Raw genomic sequence first — 19,992 nt, 5'->3', positions numbered from 1 at the left:
CTTAGAGATCGGCTAAGACATTATTTTGCTGACAAAGGTCCGTATAGTCAAAGCTATGGTTCTTCCAGTGGTGATGTATGGATGTGAGAGTTGGACCATAAAGAAGGCGGACCACCGAAGAATTGATGCTTTTGAATTATGGTGCTGGAGAAGACTCTTGAGAGTCCCGTGGACTGCAAGGACATCAAACCAGTCAATCCTAAGGAAATTAGTCCTGAATATTCATTGGAAGGACTGATGCTCAAGCTCCAATACTTTGGCCACCTGATGTGAAGAGCTGACTCACTAGAAAAGACCCTGACACTGGGAAAGATTGAGGGCAGGAGGAGAAGGGGATGACAGAGGATGAGATAGTTGGATGGCATCACTGACTCAGTGGACATGAGTTTGAGCAAACTCCAGAAGATAGTGAAAGACAAGAAAGCCTGGCGTGCGGCAGTCCATGGGGTCGCAAAGAGTTGGACACAACTTAGCCACTGAACAACATAACAAGAGGTCAGAAGCTTATCCTGAAGGCAGCTGGGAGCCACAGAAGGTTCTGGAATAAAAGAAAGGATATGGTCAGAGCTGTGTTTCATAAAGATTACACTGACAGCATCTGCAGGATAGATGAGAAGAGTTGGACAGAAGAGACAAAGCAGGTCTGGGGGAAAGCGGCAGCATGAAGGACAGGGGAGCGAGAGGGGGAGCAGTCGGGGTGGCCGTGGTCTGAGCCTAGGGAGCAGGCGGAGCATTCACGCAGAGAACAGGGAAGGGTTTAGTGTAGGCTGTGTGCAGTGAAAGGTGTTTGTGCAGGAACTTCCTGGAGAGACTTCTGAAGGCCCCCGGTGAATGAGTGTGGGGCTCAAGGGAGAGGACATGGGCTAGTTTAACATGCATATACTGAGGGCCCAAGACAAATGAGAAGCGGAAGTGGCCTGTTCTGAGACTGACCCCCGCCCCCATACTGGAATCAGGATTGAGTGGGGTATTTCTGCAACCTCCCAGGACCCTGCTCCCAGTCCCTGGCTTCCTCCCACCCCACCCCCAATGCTGTCTGCCTTTTCCCCAGGTCTCACAGCTGCTGCCTGATGGTCACATCCTGACTAAGCCATGTGTCAACAGGGTTGATTTATACTATTCAATACAATTTGACAAAAATAGAAAAGGTTTCACATTGCTCAGACCACCCAGGGAGCCAGGCTGCCTGACTTGGTCCCAATTTGCAAGAGGAAAAAAAATTAAAGCCCAGATAAGTGAGGGGACTTCATGTTTTGCACAAAGTTGAGAAGGGTTTGCATTCTCCACCTCCTGCCACACCTCTCTCCCCTTCCAGGGAGCGAATGGCATCAATAGTCGAGTTTTGAGCAGTTTCAGTTGCACAGTCGCAACCCTCCCAATCCCAGCCAAGCACCTCCCGCCTCTCCCGCCTCTCCCCCTTCCCCCACACCCAGCAGTTGAGCTGAGGGAGTCCCTTAGCCAAGCCGGGTGCATCCTGCGCCGCCGCCCCACCTCCCAGCTGTCCACAGTGGGGAAGCCCTGAGCAGCCACTTCCTTCCCAGACAGTTCCGGTCCAAACCTGGCGGCCTCAAAGCCTTGCCGCCTGCTGAGTCAGCAGCCTTCGAGGTCCATTCATAAAGGCACCCTTGGCAGGCACCACATCATGCCTACAAGGGCCACCACAGACTGAAGGGAAATGCTGGCAGGCAGTGGCCGGCCATGTCTGCCCGTCTGCTGAAGGAATCACAGAGACTAAGGATTAAGGAGCTCTCATTTACCCCAAGACAGAACCAAGGCCTGTCCTTCCTGGGTCTCCCTCACTCTTCCCACTGCTGCCCATGCCTACCATCTCCCATCCTGACCTTGGCGGCCAGCACTCCTGTGATCCTCCCGTGACTCTCCACTCTGCCCCTGCCCACCCCGCACTCTGCGTGTCTCCTCTTAGGACCTGATGCAGGAATCTGCTCACATCTTTCCTCTACAAGGCCTTCACATGGTTCCCCATTTACCACCGGAATAAACGCACACCACTCTGCCTGGCTCTTAAGCCTTTTCTGATGACTATTTCCTCCATTCATCAAGCTAATTCCTGCTGCTGCTGCTGGGTTTACTTGCCAGGGTTGCTTGGTCTGGCTGCCACCTCCATGAATATGGGGCGGTCTCCCAATCTAATCAGGTTCCCCAAGGGCCGAGCTGTCCTTCCCTCCTGAGGGAAGGTGAGGATTCCCTGGGGGTAGTGGGGGTGGTCAATCAGTTCAGTCTCTCAGTCATGTCCGACTCTTTGTGACTCCATGGACTAGAGCACACCAGGCTTCCCTGTCTCGAGTCAGTGATGCCATCCAACCATCTCATCCTCTGTCCTCCCCTTCTCCTCCTGCCTTCAATCTTTCCAGGGGTTGGATTTGCTCTCTTCAACTCCTTTCCTAGACTCTGGACTCAGGGAAGTTCCTGTCTCATGTGTTCCCTGGGGAGAAGCCTTGACAGCCCAGAACCGAGGACAGGGAGAGGCTCCCTCCCCAGTAGCTGGGCTCCTAGAGCTGAGCGCAGGAGAGGGGAACACATCTCAGAGAGGGTATTGCTAGGCAACAGAAGCATGACCTGTGACCACTGGGACAGACAGGCTGCCCAGCACACAGAGCGTCATGGAGACGCACAGGCCTCAGGCTGCATTCACACCGCCCTGCCCACCTTTTCTACAAAGGGGAATTCTCACCCCCAGGCAGGATGGCCCTGGAGTCAGCATGTGCCACCCCTCCCAGTGAATCACCAGCCAGTTTTCCCTCCTCCACTTCCTCCATCCTTATCGAGCCCTGTCCCAGCCAAATGTGGGAATTCCAAGGAGCCCTGGCAGGAAAGAGCACAGGGTGCCTTGGCTTTCACAGAGAAGAAGGAGGGAGGGGCCCGGGCCACCCAAGGCCTGAGGTTCAGTAAGTGCATCCACCCCCAGAAGAGGTGGAGCCACAAGGAATCTCCCCAGAGATGACCTCCATAAAGCCAAAACCAAAAATCAAGGGCTGAGGTGGGCTCTATACTACGATGCCCTGGATCTGGGGATGTCTGAGGGGAACTCCTCGCCCCTACCATAACCACCAGCAGCACCCCATTTTCTCTTAACCCTCCTGCCTTTTCCCAATCCCTGCAGGGGCTGCTTGGACAACACATCTCCCAGAAGGCAAGAAGGATCAAGTCACAGAACTAGTGTCCATCTTTGCTAACCAGCACTGGATAGAAGCGTAGCTTTTGAAAACAGCGGTTAAGTCCCTGGATCCAGCTCTGCCTGAAGCAAGCTGCATACCTAGACTGCCCAGATACTTGGGCCAATCTTTTTTTTTACCCCCTCAAGCTAGTTTGAGCTAAATTTCTCTTACCTGCAACTGAAGGTTGTTCTTGTCATCGTTTAGTTACTACTGCTAAGTCGCTTCAGTCGTGTCCAACTCTGTGTGACCCCACAGACGGCAGCCCACCAGGCTCCCCCGTCCCTGGGATTCTCCAGGCAAGAACACTGGAGTGGGTTGCCATTTCCTTCTCCAATGCATTAAAGTAAAAAGTGGAAGTGAAGTCGCTCAGTCATGTCCGACTCTTCGCGACCCCATGGACTGCAGCCCACCAGGCTCCTCCATCCATGGGATTTTCCAGGCAAGAGTATTGGAGTGGGGTGCCATCGCCTTCTCCGAATATGCTATCTAGGTTGGTCAAAACTTTTCTTCCAAGCAGCAAGCGTCTTTTAATTTCATGGCTGCAGTCACCATCTGCAGTGATTTGAGAGCCCCCCAAAATAAAGTCTGCCACTGTTTCCACTGTTTGTTCACCTATTTTCCATGAAGTGATGGGACCAGATGCCATGATCTTTGTTTTCTGAATGTTGAGCTTGAAGCCAACTTTTTCACTCTCCTCTTTCACTTCATCAAGAGGCTCTTTAGTTCTTCTTCACTTTCTGCCATAAGGGTGGTATCATCTACATATCTGAGGTTATTGATATTTCTCTCAGCAATCTTGATTCCAGCTTGTGCTTCATCCAGCCCAGCGTTTCTCATGATGTACTCTGCATATAAGGTAAATAAGCAGGGTGACAATATACAGCCTTGACATACTCCTTTTCCTATTTGGAACCAGTCTGTTGTTCCATGTCCAGTTCTAATTGTTGCTTCCTGACCTGCATACAGATTTCTCAAGAGGCAGGTCAGGTGGTCTGGTATTCCCATCTCTTTCAGAATTTTCCACAGTTTATTGTGATCTACACAATCAAAGGCTTTGGCATAGTCAATAAAGCAGAAATAGATGTTTTTCTGGAACTCTCTTGCTTTTTCCATGATCCAGAGGATGTTGGCAATTTGATCTCTGGTTCCTCTGCCTTTTCTAAATCCAGCTTGAACATCTGTAAGTTCACAGTTCACGTATTGTTGAAGCCTGGCTTGGAGAATTTTGAGCATTACTTTACTAGCGTGTGAGATGAGTGCAATTGTGCAGTAGTTTTAACATTCTTTGGCATTGCCTTTCTTTGGGATTGGAATGAAAAGTGACCTTTTCCAGTCCTGTGGCCATTGCTGAGTTTTCCAAATTTGCTGGCATATTGAGTGCAGCACTTTCACAGCATCATCTTTTAGGATTTGAAATAGCTCAACTGGAATTCCATCACCTCCACTAGCTTTGTTTGTAGTGATGCTTTCTAAGGCCCACTTGACTTCACATTCCAGGATGTCTGGCCCTAGGTCAGTGATCACACCATCATGATAATCTGGGTCGTGAAGATCTTTTTTATATAGTTCTTCTGTGTATTCTTGCTACGTCTTCTTAATATCTTCTGCTTCTGTATTAGGTCCATACCATTTCTGTCCTTTATCGAGCCCATCTTTGCATGAAATGTTCCCTTGGTATCACTAATTTTCTTGAAGAGATCGCTAGTCTTTCTCCTTCTATTGTTTTCCTCTATTCCTTTGCACTGATCGCTGAGGAAGGTTTTCTTTTCTTTCTTTGCTATCCTTTGGAACCCTGCATTCAAATGGGTATAACTTTCCTTTTCTCCTTTGCTTTTTGCTTCTCTTCTTTTCATAGCTATTTAAAAGGCCTCCACAGACAGCCATTTTGCTTTTTTGCATTTGTTTTTCTTGGGGATGGTCTTGCTTCCTGTCTCCTATACAGTGTCATGAACCTCTGTCCATAGTTCATCAGGCACTCTGTCTATCAGATCTAGTCCCTTAAATCTATTTCTCACTTTTACTGCATAATCATTAGGGATTTGATTTAGGTCATACCTGAATGGTCTAGTGGTTTTCCCTACTTTCTTCAATTTAAGTCTGAATTTGGCCTGTCCTAGCTTGTCCCCAGGTAGACAGGCTAGGAAAGGTGGTCTCTCCCTAGCCCCAAGAATCCTGGCTTCCTGGTACCGCTTTTCTGCCTCTCAGCCAGATCTCTTTGAAATAGTAAATAGTGAGCCCAAAGTTTGGTTCTAGTTCCAGTCCTGGCACTTTGCTGGGCAATCTTTATAGGTGACTTCCCCTCTCTGAGATCAGTGTGGCCATCTATGAAAAAAGGGCTTTGAAAATAAGTGAAAGTCTCTCAGTCACGTCCAACTCTTTGGGACCCCATGGACTGCAGCCCACTAGGTTCCACTGTCCATGGAATTCTCCAGGCAAGAATAGTAGAATGGGTTGTCATTCCCTTCTCCAGGGGATCTTCCTGACCCAGGGATCAAACCTGGGTATCCTGCATTGCAGGCAGTTTCTTTACAGTCTGAGCCACCAGGGAAGCCTGAAAGAAGAGCTTTACTGGATGCTGATGGAACTTCATTAGTATGTTAAGCCTTCATGTACTATATCCTTAAGGTCTAGCCAGTTAGCTGCCATGTAGGTCACACTGAAATGTATAAAATGACTGTGGCAGAAACCACTAGCGTTCCCTTTACATCTAGTTTCCTCCCCTTCTGTAGAATATTTATATTTTGTTAGGCACAGGGCCACTTAGCTAAAGACTACAGATACCAGCCTGCCTTGCAGCAGGGAATGGCCATGTGACCATTTTCTGGCTAATAGGATGTAGAAGGAACTGATGTATAACTTCTGGGTCGTGCTTTTAAAGAGGCGCATGCCCGCTCTCTTCTCCTCCCCCTTCCCACTGTCTAGAACACAGATGTGGTGAGCCATCGAGGACCACACTGCCAAAGGCAACACCCTGGGGACTGCAGAGCAGCAAGACAGAAGGCCCCTGCGGGGCTGCAGCATCAGCCCTGGACATACCCGGATTGTCCCCCGGGTGAGAATAAGCATCTCTTTGAGCGTCACTGTTATTTCGGGTCTTTCTCACAGCATCCAAAGTGACTAATTTAGGGACCCATCCCTTCCTTCCTCTCCCGCCTTCTCTTCTCCCGCTTCCCACCCTATGAAAATTGCTACTGCTCAGAACAGCAAAAGGAAACCACATCTAAAAGAGGTGTTTCAAAATGTGAACTGAACACTATCTCATTAGAGTCACTTAATGATCCCTGGACCCAGCTTAGGAGATATTTCAAGGGTAGTCATGACTTGTCTTGGTGATTGTATGTATGGTAGGGGTTGAAAGAGCCAAGGATGGACTGAAGGTTTCAACCAATGAGTGTGTGTGTCACACATAGAAGATGGAGAGACCTGGAAATGATGGGGGAGAAGAATTCCAACTGGGCCTGAGCCATGGATGGATCATCCATGAGAAAATGTGTGATGGATTTCTAGACACACAGAGCTGGAGCTCAGAACAGGATGTGGGAGCTACTCTTGGAAGCCAAAGTTGGGATCACTGAATAGATAATGGAATGAGAAGAGGCCCCCCGAACAAATTCTGAAGAAGCTGCAGAAGTTAAGAACAGAACAGGGAAGCTTTATCTGGCCACTCCCACAACTTCCCCCTGGAGATGGTACCCCCTACCTCCCAGAGAAGTCCACCACTTTTTGAGTAGCTCTCATTGATGTAAAGCTCTACCTTTTATTGAGATAAAATCTGTCAGCCTATATAATTCCTCATTTGACCCCTTGAACCACAGAGAACATGTCTGCCCCCTCCCTTATAACAGCCCCGCAAGTCTTGGGTCTTCCTCTCCCTGGTAGAGGTCATATTGGGCAGCCAGCCACTTTTTTCACTAAAATAACCCAAAATAATAGACTGTCAAATCTGTGGCCAGTGACCAGAGTCATTTGCGCACATTGCTGTGGGTCCATGTCTCTGCCATCCTCCTCTGAAAGATTTAGGGAAGGGGTGGAGATTTATAGGATGTTTCGTTTGTTACTATTACATTTCATCCAGTTAAGCTAAGTATCCAACTGCCATGATCTTTTTTTTTTTAATTATGACAAAATACATATAACATGAAGTTTACCATTTTGCTTTTTTTTTTTTTTTTGCCACACCCCTCAACTCATAGGATTAGTTCCCCAACCAGGGATTGAACCTGGGACCTTAGCAGTGAAAGCGCATAGTCCTAACCACTGGACCTATAGAGAATTCCCATTTTAATAATTTTTAAGTGTACAATTTGGTGGCATTAAGTGCAGACAGTGTTTTGTAATCATGCCATCATCTTTTGAATTACTGTTTTGACAGTACCTGGTGTACAGGGGTGCTCAATAATTTTTTGGTGGATGAAGAAAAGAACAAATGGATGTTACCTAAAAAGGTTACCCTCTTCTCCTTACTTTATTTCTTGTGTCATCAAGGTCCTCTGGGAGAGGACAGAATCAGGAGAGCCCTGTAGCACTAGGGTCTGCCCCTGAATATCTGTCCACTATTCAAGGTTTTGGGGTCCCAAGTCTTCCTACTTGTGCTGCCGCTCACCCAGCTTCCCATTTATCTCACCCCCAAAGTACCACTGCTTCTGGTGGGGGACCAATCACATGGAGAAAAACCAGAAAAAAAAAAAGTCTCAACTGAAGAAGGTGGACTCTTCCTCAAGTGCTCAATTGATTATTAGTTCCAGGGTTTTGTCAAGATTAAGTCACCAATCTATTCTTCCTGTAATCTACTTTATTCCCCATAAATCTGGTTATTTGCCCACCTTAGGTCTTTGAGCCGGAGAAGGCACTGGCGACCCACTTCAGTACTCTTGCCTGGAAAATCCCATGGACGGAGGAGCCTGCTAGGCTGCAGTCCATGGGGTCGCTGAGAGTAGGACACGACTGAGTGACTTCACTTTCACTTTTCACTTTCATGCATTGGAGAAGGAAATGGCAACCCACTCCAGTGTTCTTGCCTGGAGAGTCCCAGGGACAGGGGGAGCCTGGTGGGCTGCCGTCTATGGGGTCACACAGAGTCAGACACGACTGAAGTGACTTAGCAGCAGCAGGTCTTTGAGCAGTCATTTATCCATTTATACAACAAACAGATGCAGGTTTATAGCAGGTATTACGGGAATGGAGGGTCAAGCAGTTCATGGAGGAATGGGGAGGCTTAGTGGAGACCTCATAAAGGAGGAAACATTTCAGCTATCTGGGGGAGGGGGCAGCACCAGCAAAGTCTTGGAAGGGCAGGGACACCCCGTAGACTCTGGGAAGATGGGACTCTGAGGAGAGGCTGTCAGGAGATGAGGCAAGGGAGGTGGCTAGGGGTCTGTTGTTGTTCAGTCATGGACTGCAGCACTCCAGGCTTCCCTGCCCTTCACTATCTTCCAGAGTTTGCTCAAACTCATGTCCGTTGAATTGATAATGCCATCCAACCATCTCATCCTCTGTCACCCTCTTCTTCTCCTGCCCTCAATCTCTGAAGGAAGGAAGAGGGGTGAAAAGACCAGTGAGTGGGCTGGGGACCCATTTTGGAAGCTTGCTGCTGCTGCTAAGTCACTTCAGTCATGTCCAACTCTGTGAGACCCCATAGACAGCAGCCCACCAGGCTCTGCCATCCCTGGGATTCTCCAGGCAAGAACAATGGAGTGGGTTGCCATTTATTGCAAAATCCAACTATCTCATCCTCTGTGGTCCCCTTCTCCTCCTGCCCTCAATCTTTCCCAGCATCAGGGTTTTTTCTAATGAGTCAGCTCTTCTCATCAGGTGGCCAAAGTATTGGAGCTTCAGCTTTAGCATCATTCCTTCCAATGAATATTCAGGGTTGATTTTCTTTAGGATTGACTAGTTGGATCTCCTTGCAGTCCAAGGGACTCTCAAGAGTCTTCTCCAACACCACAGTTCAAAAGCATCAATTCTTGGGCGCTCAGCCTTCTTTATGGTGGGTTAGGGGTCCTGGATTGATTCTGTACACAGTAGGAAACTGAAATGCTGTGACCCACACCTTCCCCACCCCCATCCAATCCCTGCTGTCTTTCCCAGTTGTCCTGAAATATCCCTGATAGCTTCTCTGAGATCTCATCTCCAGGTTCACTCAGCACCAGGACAGGCAATCTCAGGAGCCAGAAGACAAACCCATTAAAGCAGATTATCACCTCCCCTCCTGGCCTGAACTCTGGTTCCTTCCTAATAGCTTCTCTTCCTGTCCTTGATACAGAAGCAAAATAGATACTGGGCAGACCTTCTCTGCCTTCACTAGACACTTTGCTCCACATCCTTTATTCTAGAGTGCCCCTCTTTCATTCTAGACTGGATCATTCTGATAACAGGGCTCCAATTTCCTGCAGGGAACCCACTCCATATGGTACTGGTAGGGCTGACTCCCAGCCTCAGGCCTCAGCCGAGGACCAGATCTGGCTCCTTGGAGAACCCCTGCCCTGCCCCCACTCAGTGACAGGCTTGGAAATGAGCCTGTGAGCCAAGCCATACCCAATCAGAGAATTCCCAGGGCATTGCTGCTGGCACTTTCAGAAAGCACTCTTTCTTGCTGAGGTTGCTAAGGAGGATGTGGTCTGGGGCTGTTGGCAATGAATCTGTCAACTAGCAACAATCTAAAGAATTGATCTAAACAAATACACAGAGGCAAAGGTGAACACAGGAGGGATACAGAGCCCTGAACACAACATTTAAGTCCCTATGCCTAAAGCAAGCTGCACACCTACACTGCCCAGATACATGAGTAATCTTTTTTTGCTCTTAAGTCAGTTTGAGCTAGGTTTCTATTATCTATAACTGAAAGAGTCCTTGACTATACATTTGTTTGTGTATTTAGTTATTCACTGAACTATTCATGGAGTGCCTGGTAGGCAGGCACTGGGGGCAGAGAGAGGACTAAGTTATGTCTGTCTCCAGGAGCCTGAGTTCCAATAGGGAAATACATAGAAATCACTGCAGTTCAGTAGAGAGTACTGTTTTAAGATACAGTGAGGACCACCTGGTGGTACCTTAGAGACACGATAACCCACTAAAGTGAACCCTGAACACTGACCTGATGCTCCCCCGGTGGTCAGGACAGGAGGTCATGTTTGGATTTTGTACATGATGAGCAAGGGTTTTGAGTAGAGAAGTAACATTGTTGCCATAGGTGGGCCAACCTTTGATTAATTGATCCATATGTAATGTTAACCTTGCTGAGGATGTTTGAATTGTAAAGGATGACATTTTAAAAGGGCAATGGTTTACTCAAAATAAGAGCTAATGGTAGAATTTCGGGCATCAGAGAGTTTTTTATTTTCTAGATTGTGTCCTGGAGATGCTCAAAATACCCTGCTCCGCCTGTGTGTGGACCTACTGCTGGTTCTGGATGTAGAATCGAGTCAGGCAGGGGTCAGCAAATTTCTTCTGTGATGGTCCAGACAGTGAACATTTTAGGCTTTGCAGGTCTTCCCATATCTGTCACAATGGCTCAGCTCTGCCTTTACCACAGGAAAGCAGCCAGGGGCAGTGTATAAATGAACGAGCAGAGCTGTGTTCCAATAGAAGTGTATTTATGGACACTCGGAATTGAATCGAATACAATTTTCAGGAATCACATGATTTTTTTGGCCAATTATTCTTCTTAGTTTCTAGACGATACCAAAAAAAGCAGCAGATTTGCCCCAGGGGCTAGTCAGTATGGACTGGTTTACAGAAACACTAGCTCCATTCTGAAACACATCAGCAGCAAAAATGGAAAACAACTGGGAATGGGTACATTAATTATGGCACATCTGTATAATGGAATAGCATACAGCCTTTCAAAAGAACCTGTACTAACATGGAAATAAGTCCATGCGGGTCACTGAATAAAGTATATTATATATTGGGAGTTATGTGACCTAATTTCAGCATTAATGCATGGTCCCATGGTCCCAGGTCTAGTCACCTACCTCTCTCTCTCCATCTCCTATATTTCAGGGCAGGTCCTTCCTTCTCTGGCACTGAACCCCCGGGGGCTTGCTCCTAGACCCTCCCCTAAATTCTCTCTACTATTTTTTTTTCCTAGATGATTTCATCCACTCCTGTGACTTTAAATATCATTTATATGCTGATAACTCCCAAATTTACTTCTCCAAGTCCACACCTCTCATCTGAGCTCCAAACTTAAGCCCAACTATCTCCTAAACACCTCTGTTCCAAAGACTCACAGGCACCTCTCTCTTAACATGTCCCTCTTCAATCTCTTGATTCCTCCCCTAAACCCGTTCCTCCCCAGCACTTCCCACTTCGTAAAGGCATCCTCCTCCACCACCTCTGATCAAGTCAGAACCCTGATTTCTCTTACCCTTATAGTTCATCACCAAGAACAGCCAACCCCAACACCCAAATGTATCTCAGGGATCTACAGACTACAGCCTCAGCCCCAAATTCCACTCACCACCTGCTTTTGTTCAGTTCACCAGTTAAGACAGGGTTTACCTTTTTACATGGTTAGAAAATTAAAAGAAGAATTCTTCATAACACGCGAAAATTATATGAAATTCAAATTTCAGTGTCTGTAAATCAAGTTTCATCGACACACAGCCACCCTCCATTCATTTACACATTAGCTGTGACTGCTTTTCCATCACAGCAGTAGAACTGAGTAGTTGTAATAATCACAAAGCCTAAACAATTTACTTTCTGATCTTTTAGAGAAAAAGCTTGTCAACCCAATGTATTTTTACTCTCTCTATTGCCCTCTACCTCGGCTTCTCTCTCTGGTCTGCCAAACTGCCATCATCTCTTGCCTGCTGCTGCTGCTGCTAAGTCACTTCAGTCGTGTCCAACTCTGTGTGACCTCAGTGATGGCAGCCCACCAGGCTTCCCCGTCCCTGGGATTCTCCAGGCAAGAACACTGGAGTGGGTTGCCATTTCCGTCTCCAACACATGAAAGTGAAAAGTGAAAGCGAAGTCGCTCAGTCGTGTCCAACCCTTAGCGACCCCATGGACTGCAGCCCACCAGGCTCCTCCGTTCATGGGATTCTCCAGGCAAGAGTACTGGAGTGGGGTGCCATTGCCTTCTCCCATCTCTTGCCTGCATGACTACAAAAGGCTCCTCACCAGTCTTTCCACTTTCTCTCTTGTCCCCCCACCCAGCTCTATACTCCCATTTAGACTTCTACACAGCAACCAGAAAAACAGCTATAAAAACAAAAGTGCATCACATCATCACTTTAAATATCTAATCAGCCTACAAGGTCTTGCCTAGTTCAGCCCTGCCCACCTCCCCAGCCTCACCTCCTCCCGTTCACCCCTCATCAGAGCTCTTATGACGAGACCCTGTTCCCTACCTCACAGGGTCTCTGCAAGCACAGTTCCTTCTTCCTGGATGACATCTTGAGGTTCACCTTGGTAGGAAAGCTGGGCTGGGGGTCTGCCACTCTATGGATGTCCCTGTTATGCACTGCTGTTTACTTTGTGTCACACTGAGAGCTCCCTGAGCAGGAACCATGTCTGCTTTATTTATTAGATCCTTTATCCTATTGGATCCTTAATTTTAGCTAAGGTTTGGCACATAATGAGTGTTCAAAGCACTGCTCAATGAATGAATGAATGCCTGTGTATTTAGATAAATAGAGAGAGAGATGGATGGATGGATGTTTGTATAGAAAAAGGGCCTGGAAACGTGATAGTGAGCCCAACCCTGGAGCATGGGAATGAAGGTAAGCATCTACTTCCACCTTCTAGCTACTTTGATACACTTCTGCTGCTTTGACAACAAGCATGTAATTCTTTTGTTCATTAACAAATGAAAAAGAAAAACAGCAACATCGCAGATTTATGTTTACTTGGGCTTTAGACCAGGCTCTATCACTCACTTGCTCTTCATCTCACTAACCCTCAAAGGAAGGTCCTGGCCCCCTTCCTGTGCTATGACCACCATCACCTGCTGGGCTGGTGTAGCACAAGAAGCCTCATGGACAAAGTGAGCCCTGGCGTTTTAGAAGATGTCTCTGGAGTTGGAGACACAGCTTCAAATCCAGACTCTGCCACTTCCTAGACATGTGACTTCGGGAAAACATCCTCTCTGAGCCTCGGCTGGCTCATGTGTGAAATAGGAATCTAAACTCTGCCTTCATAAGATGATTATGGGACTCCACTGAGAAAAATTAGCTAAAAAAACCTGACCTAATATTAATAGTATAGGTGTTCCACAACAGGGTGGGAGCCTGCGCAAAGAGTTTAGGGGATCTCCAGAGTTGCCTAGGAGCCCTGATGCCCTTCCTTTTTCCTGATAATGAGTTAGTTTGGGCCTTTGGTGTTCAAGGCTATCCGCTGGGCACTGCTCCCCAGCCCCGTGATCCTGCCCAAGAGAAGAAATCAATTCTTCCTCTCAAAGTGATTTCTGTGTGAGTCAAAACAGCAGTGTGTCATCAGCGCCAGCCCAGCAGAGTGGGGCCAAGGTTTTCTTGGCATCAGCGATCTGCTTCCCTTATGGATTTAGGAAGAACAAGGAAGAGGAAAAACAGGACGGAGCAGAGCCCCCAGCTTCCCCAAGCCAGACCATCCCCATCGGGGCACCCTCTCCACACTGAAGTCAAGGCCTGAGACCCGGAGGAGGCGAGACCAGAGAGAAGGAAGATGGCTCAGTGGGTTCAAGAATATGGTGGCTTTTGCCACAACAGCTGGCCTGCTTCTCACACCCTCTTCTGGCTAAGGAGCCACCACAAAATGAGTTTGCGTCTTCCAGAGTTCAACAGCCACTTGACAAGGCAGCATGAACTGGAAGTGTGTGCAGAGGCTACAGACACACACACACACAGACACACACATACACACACACCATCAGAAACACGGAAACTTGAAAAAAAGTGATGGCTGTACTTAGCTCAGAAGAGGTCTGGCCGGAAGAAAGGAGTTGAAGGAGGAGAGTGGAGACAGGACGGGAAGGCATGAGAGAACATAAGACCAAGTTGCAGGGCGGATCCCAGGTCATGTCCTGGCAGGCCCGTGCCACACACATCTGCATTCAGTCAACCTCTGCTGAGTCCTGCTGAGTGCCCACCCAGATGTGTCTGGAAATTTCATCCCTCCCAGAAACCTGTCTAGACTTCACTCATGGAAGGGCCTACTTACTCCAGATATGTTCTACCTAAACACTCCCTGCCCTGACATTCTTCAGGTTTCTACTCTGAAAGAGGTTTGCCCTGGCAGAAAAATGCTGCAGACCCCTCTCCACCTAAGCACCAACCTCTCTGGATCTCCTGGTTCCTCTTCAGGAGTGTAGCAGGCTCCACCTAGCCTCAGCGCTGGAAGGCCTCTTGGAGTTCACCTGTCCAGGGCCCACTTCCATGCCCACCATACAGAGGGGAGTCTGAGCCTAGGAAACAGGGTTCAGACTGCCGAGGGGCCCATGCTCAATCATCAGTCACATCAGAGATGACTAAAAGCCAGCTTACAGGTGCCCCTGGGCTTCAATTCCTCACCTGTTAAACATCATCATCAGGCTCTCTTGCCTGCCTCACCACACAGCTTAGGCTCAGGTACAGCAGACAAGCCTAGGTTCAAACTCTGACTCCGAAGGCTGGCTAGACACATGATCAAGTATAAATGACTTAACCTCTTTGAGATTTGATTCCATATCGTTAAAAGAGAGGGGGAGCAATGCCTACACCACAGAGCTGCTGTAAGGATAAAATAAGAGGACACACGGAAAGGATTTAAAGCACACAAACAGTGGTAAGGATCATGACTACTTTTGTTATTATTTCCATGGGCATGAGGAGAAGGCCTGCTGGATCCTCTGCACTGAGTCTCCTCTGTCAGGCTACATGTACAGATCCCTGGGAATGTTATTCTTTCTCTGGCTCCCCTTTGCACCTAGGACTCCACCAGCACCCCAACTCCAAAGCAGCAAATCACAATTCAGCTCCATCTCTGTGTCTGGCTCATCCCTGTTGGTCCTCTCCCCCTTCCTCCTCCAGGACAGCCCCCATGCTGCTACACACCCCTTTGTACAAGGCCTCCACACATTTCAGTATCTCTCCCATGGGAGGTCCAGTTCTGGGGAGCCTACATTGACTTTAGGTTACCTGGAAGTCCTGCCTCCCAGAGGTAGTATCTCTCCCTGCTCCAAGGCTCCCCCCAAAAATGTTTCTCAATCCCCACTCCCAGCAGTTCCCTCCAACATGCCCTCCCTAAGTCCTGGGAAGACCAAAGGCCCAAAGGCGTTAGGGGTGTGGAGGAAGCATCCGTTCTTGGGCGAATGGGGGCAGCTGGCCGGAAGCACTGGTCGGAACTGAGAGGGGCTCCTGGAAGGCACCAGTGTGCTGAGGACCAGGCCTTTGGAATAGTAAGAACTCGTCACAGTGGTTCCAACTGGGCTGCAAGAACACTAGTCTGGGACATCCAGGTCAGGTCTGCCGTCTCCCCAATTCCCCAGATGAATCCTCTCTGCCATGCACATCTTACTAGGGACCCTTAGCACATCTTACCAGGTTCCAGCTGAGTCTGCCTCCAGAGTGGCAGAAAGAGCCAGCTCCTGGAGGAGACAGCAACCCAGCCTCAGCATTTGCCAGCTGCATGTTTTGGGGCATGTGAGTTCCCTTTCCTGGGCCTCAGTTTACCCATGTGTACAATGGAGCTAACGACTCCCTACTTCACAGGACAGCTATGATGATGAAACGAGACTATTTCTATTAAGCATCCAGCACAGCCCCACCCGCCAAAACCTGAAAACCCACTGCTCCTATCTGGAACCTTATCCTGCAGGGGTGGCAGAACTGGGGGTGGCAGGCAAAGGTTACATAAAAAGGGGGGAGCAATGCCTACCCCACAGAGCTGCTGTAAGGATAAAATAAGGACATACAGAAAGGATTTAAAGCACGCCAACAGTGGTAAGGATCATGACTACTTTTGTTATTATTGCCATGAGCATGGGGAGAAGGCCTCCTGGATCCTCTGCACTGAGCCTCCTCTGTCAGGCTATATGTACAGATGTGTGATCCATTCTGACCAATGAGACCAAAGGAAATTTCTCACAGATCACCAGTTCCCACGCTCTTGTCCTCTTTTAGGCCCTGACTTTGCCTTCCTTCTTTTGCCAGTGGACCTCCCTGTCATTCCTGCCCTAGGGGTGTGGGAAATGGACAGGAGTGGAAGTGGCCACCCACTCAGAGGATAAGCTCATGGGCAGTGACATCATCCTGCCTGCCCTTCCTCCTCCTCCCCTGACCCCATGACTCAGGGCCACTGCTCAAGCCCTATGTGGTGTTCATCTCAGGGGCCGCTTGGACTTGGGTCATTTTTCCTCACATGGCACAAACCCAACCAAGAAGTGCCAAGCAACAGGCCAGACACTTGTTCTACAATACTTTCTGAGTGCTGTGGCATCTCACTTCTGGCTCTATGATCATACTCAGTCTCTGATCCTGAACAGTTTTGCTCATCTCAGTATCAAGCCCAAATCCTACACCAAAGAATGAAGACTGATGACTTCAGAGCAGGTTAAAGTTTAAGGATAGAGGAATTCCCACAGGACAGTTCAAAAATCAACTTCAACAGAGTAAGGACACAGCCTCCACAGAAGGGACAACACTTCTATAACTGTCCTTTCCACAAACATTCCAGCTTATGACCCAGCTATCAGGTATCTGAGTATCTCAGTCAGCCAGTCAACCTGCTTCCATCAGGTGCCTGGGTGCAGAGGGCCAAGGATAGGGAGGAAAAACGGTCCTCAATTCCCAAAACCCCTTCTCATCCTCAGTCCTGTTTTAATGTAGGCTTCCCATCTCTCGGGCTTTCCTGGTAGCTCAGTTGGTAAAGAATCTGCCTATAGTGCAGGAGACCCAGTTTCGATCTCTGGGTCAGGAAGATTCCCTGAAGAAGGAAACGGCAAACCATTCTAGTACGCTTGCCTGGAAAATCCCATGGACAGAGGAGCCTGGCGGGCTGCGGTCCATGGGGTTGCAAAGAGTTGCTAACATTCCTATCTCTAACAAGCTGGATGGTCCAATTTCTTGCAACACAGGAGTCTGGAATACGTTGGAAAGCTCACTAAGAGCAAGCAGGAGAAACCACCAGTGATGTCACTGAAGAGAGAAAAGAACTCTCAAGATCAGTCATGGGACCAATACAAACATCTCTGAAGCCACTTAATGCAAATCTCACTCCCCTGAGAGTCCCCTTAGTGCAGAAATGGATGTTCACAGCGCTGATCTGAAGTCATGAAGGAAAATGTCACTGACATCAGGAGGTCAGACTCTGATGTGCATAATACAGGGGAGAAAGATTTCCATGATCAATGATTAACATAAGTATTCACTTTTAATCTCAGGAACTCTAAATATTAGAAAAATACACTCACCCAAATTATTCCCATTTCCAAAAGAGCTGGAAATATAAGCCACCACTCATACCCACAGCCTCAGAGCTCTGCCACTCAGATCAGACCAACCAACTGGACATGTTTAGAGTTCAATTTCAAGTTTAGACTTCAGTTTCCCTCAGTCTCCAAAAGCACCCACCTGTGTGCAGACCCCCAGATTACAGGAAGGCTGCACAGCCTCAAGATTTCCTAGGAACTTCTGGGAGGCAAGAGGGAGTCACAGAAGAGGCTGAACTAAACAAAGAACTCTCTTAAAAACAGAACAGCTTCATTACTTTCTAATATAGAAGCAAATTGCCAAAGACAGGCATGTAAGAAAAAGACCTAGGGCCTTCATTTAATGATGAAATCAGACTCATTTATAATTATCTACATCCAATTTGAACCTAAGTAGTTTTTCTCAATTAAGTCAAACAAACCCTCTCAACTCTCCAATGGGTTTTGCTTTCCTATTTGCTTAATGTTTTCCTCAATGATAGATCCCATATCTGAGTCATCCATCACGCATTTCTCATTAGGCTAGGTTTGGCTTAGAAATAAATCTCCTTTTCTGGCAGTTCACTGCCTTAGGCCCCCGAACCTGCCAATTCGCTAGCTAAGCAGCAACAGAGGACTTGGGCCTCCACCCTGGGTCCCCACCTTCCCTCCACCACATCTTCCACCTCCTCTCCATCTCACCCCACCCATCATCTCCCTGAGATTTCCCAAGCCCCCAAATGTCCCATCCCTGCTCCCTATGTTCTGCCCACTACCCACACACCTATTCATTCCTTCACCCAGGCCAGCGGTCCCTGTCTGTCCTTCTCTGAATCTGTCTCCCTCATGCCCACTGCTACCCATGGAAGTCTCCAGTCGCCCACTCCATTTCTCTGGGCCAAGCAGAATGGGGCCCCCCTCCCCTATCCAACCCTTGGCCCTCCTCTCCCTGGCAGCTCCCCCTCCTCAGAGCTGGTGATCAAGTCATGGTGTTTTCCTCTGCAGGGCCCCGGGGAGACTCCGCTTCACTCCTAGCTCCAGATAGCGGCTTTCCAGATATTGAAGCTTTCCAGAATCATCAACACAATGACAGATCTGCCTCTGTTCCCCTGCACACCCAGGGCCTCCGCGGTCACAATCATCCGCCCAGCCTCCTCCGCGAGCGGATTCCCGGGTGAGGGCAGCTCCCACAGTGCTCAGGCCCCGCCGGCCAGGGGAAGGGGAGGCAGGGCTGGGGGCGGGATTGGATTCTGGCAGCCTCAGCCGCCTCCAGGCCCCAGATCCGGGGTCCAACGTGCTACCGGCGCCGCGGCCAGCCCGGACAGGGGGAGAGGGCTGGGGCGGGGGCGCCGCGCGAGGGAGGAGGCTCACCGCCCGCTCCAGCCGTCCTGCAGCAGGCCCGCTGCCCGGCGGCCCGGGGCCGGGGTCGGCCTCAGACAAAGGCCGCCCCGACCAGCGCCGGGCCCGCCACGCAAGCACTCACCGCGCCGCGCCGACTCCCGGGACTCGGGGACGCGGCGGAGCGCTGCCGAGTTGCCGCCGCCGCCGCCGCGAGGCCGGGCCCGAATGGGGGCCGGGGGCGGCCTCGGGAGTCCGAGGGGCGGGGCGGGCTGGAGGAAGCCGCGGGCCCGGAAAGGCGGCCCGGGTGAGCCCCAGAGGCCGGATTGGCCCCGCGGCCGCGGTTTAGGGCCGAGGCCGGAGCCCGCCCGCTGGGCAGGGCACCGGCCGGGACCCGCCCCTGCCCCGGGTCCAGACCCACGCGGGCGCGCTGGTAAAGGGGTGCTAGTTGATCCCCGCCCATCCCCCACCGTGACCCACCCTCCCAAGATCCGGAGTTTATTTTCTGCTAGGGGGATAGCTGGATGGTCATCGGCCACCCGGGGTCCTGCTCCAGGCCGCTGGCAGCAGAGCCAGAGCTCGGATCTGGCTGGCTGACTCCCCAGTCCAGTGTTCTTCTCTGGCACCAGGCTGGTACGGCGGGCTGGAAAGGGTTAATTCGACTGTGAGGCATTAACAGCGGCAGTGAGCTCTCTATAAATACAGTGTGTCGTGGGCGCCTGAGCCAACCACAGGGTAATTTCCACTGAGCTGGTTTTCCTTTTTTCCTTCCACCCACAGCCACCAGGCTGGCCCTGCCCCCAGCCCCATGCCAGGCTAGTGGCCACCCCAGGCTCCCAAAGGTGGGATAGCTCTGACCACCCCCTACCCTGATCTGGGGCTCTGTCTTTCCAGGACTCAACTCCAGCCTGGGAGGAGACGGGGCTGGGTCAGGCTTGGACCTCCAGCCTGCAGGGTGATGGGGGTCAGGCCTTTGCCTTGGCACATCCCGCCCCTGCACCTGTTCTCTGACCTGTTCTCCATCAGTTACAGACGGTAATAGCTAAGGTGCCGCAGACTTCTGTGGGCCAGAGACGAGGCTAGGAGTTTTCCATGATGGGCCTGTTGAGA

At 49.7% G+C, this 19,992-nt stretch overlaps 1 protein-coding gene across 2 annotated transcripts in view; it reads right to left on the bottom strand.

Annotated features, from left to right (window-relative positions):
- CD276 (CD276 molecule) overlaps positions 1–19,110 on the bottom strand; it is a 33,366-nt gene extending 14,256 nt beyond the window's left edge. Inside the window, exon 1 of one of the 2 annotated variants that reach the window (XM_061430312.1) lies at positions 19,028–19,110. The gene's annotated coding sequence lies outside the window, so the exon portion shown is untranslated. Of the gene's footprint in view, positions 1–18,915; positions 19,005–19,027 lie in introns of those variants that run through there. The other variant, XM_061430311.1, reaches the window with a different exon arrangement.
- Between the last annotated feature and the right edge of the window lie 882 nt (positions 19,111–19,992).

The sequence above is a fragment of the Bos javanicus genome, chromosome 10 (genome assembly GCF_032452875.1).
Source record: "Bos javanicus breed banteng chromosome 10, ARS-OSU_banteng_1.0, whole genome shotgun sequence".
Classification (NCBI taxonomy): domain Eukaryota; kingdom Metazoa; phylum Chordata; class Mammalia; order Artiodactyla; family Bovidae; genus Bos; species Bos javanicus.
This window is presented reverse-complemented; position numbering and strand designations above follow the sequence as displayed.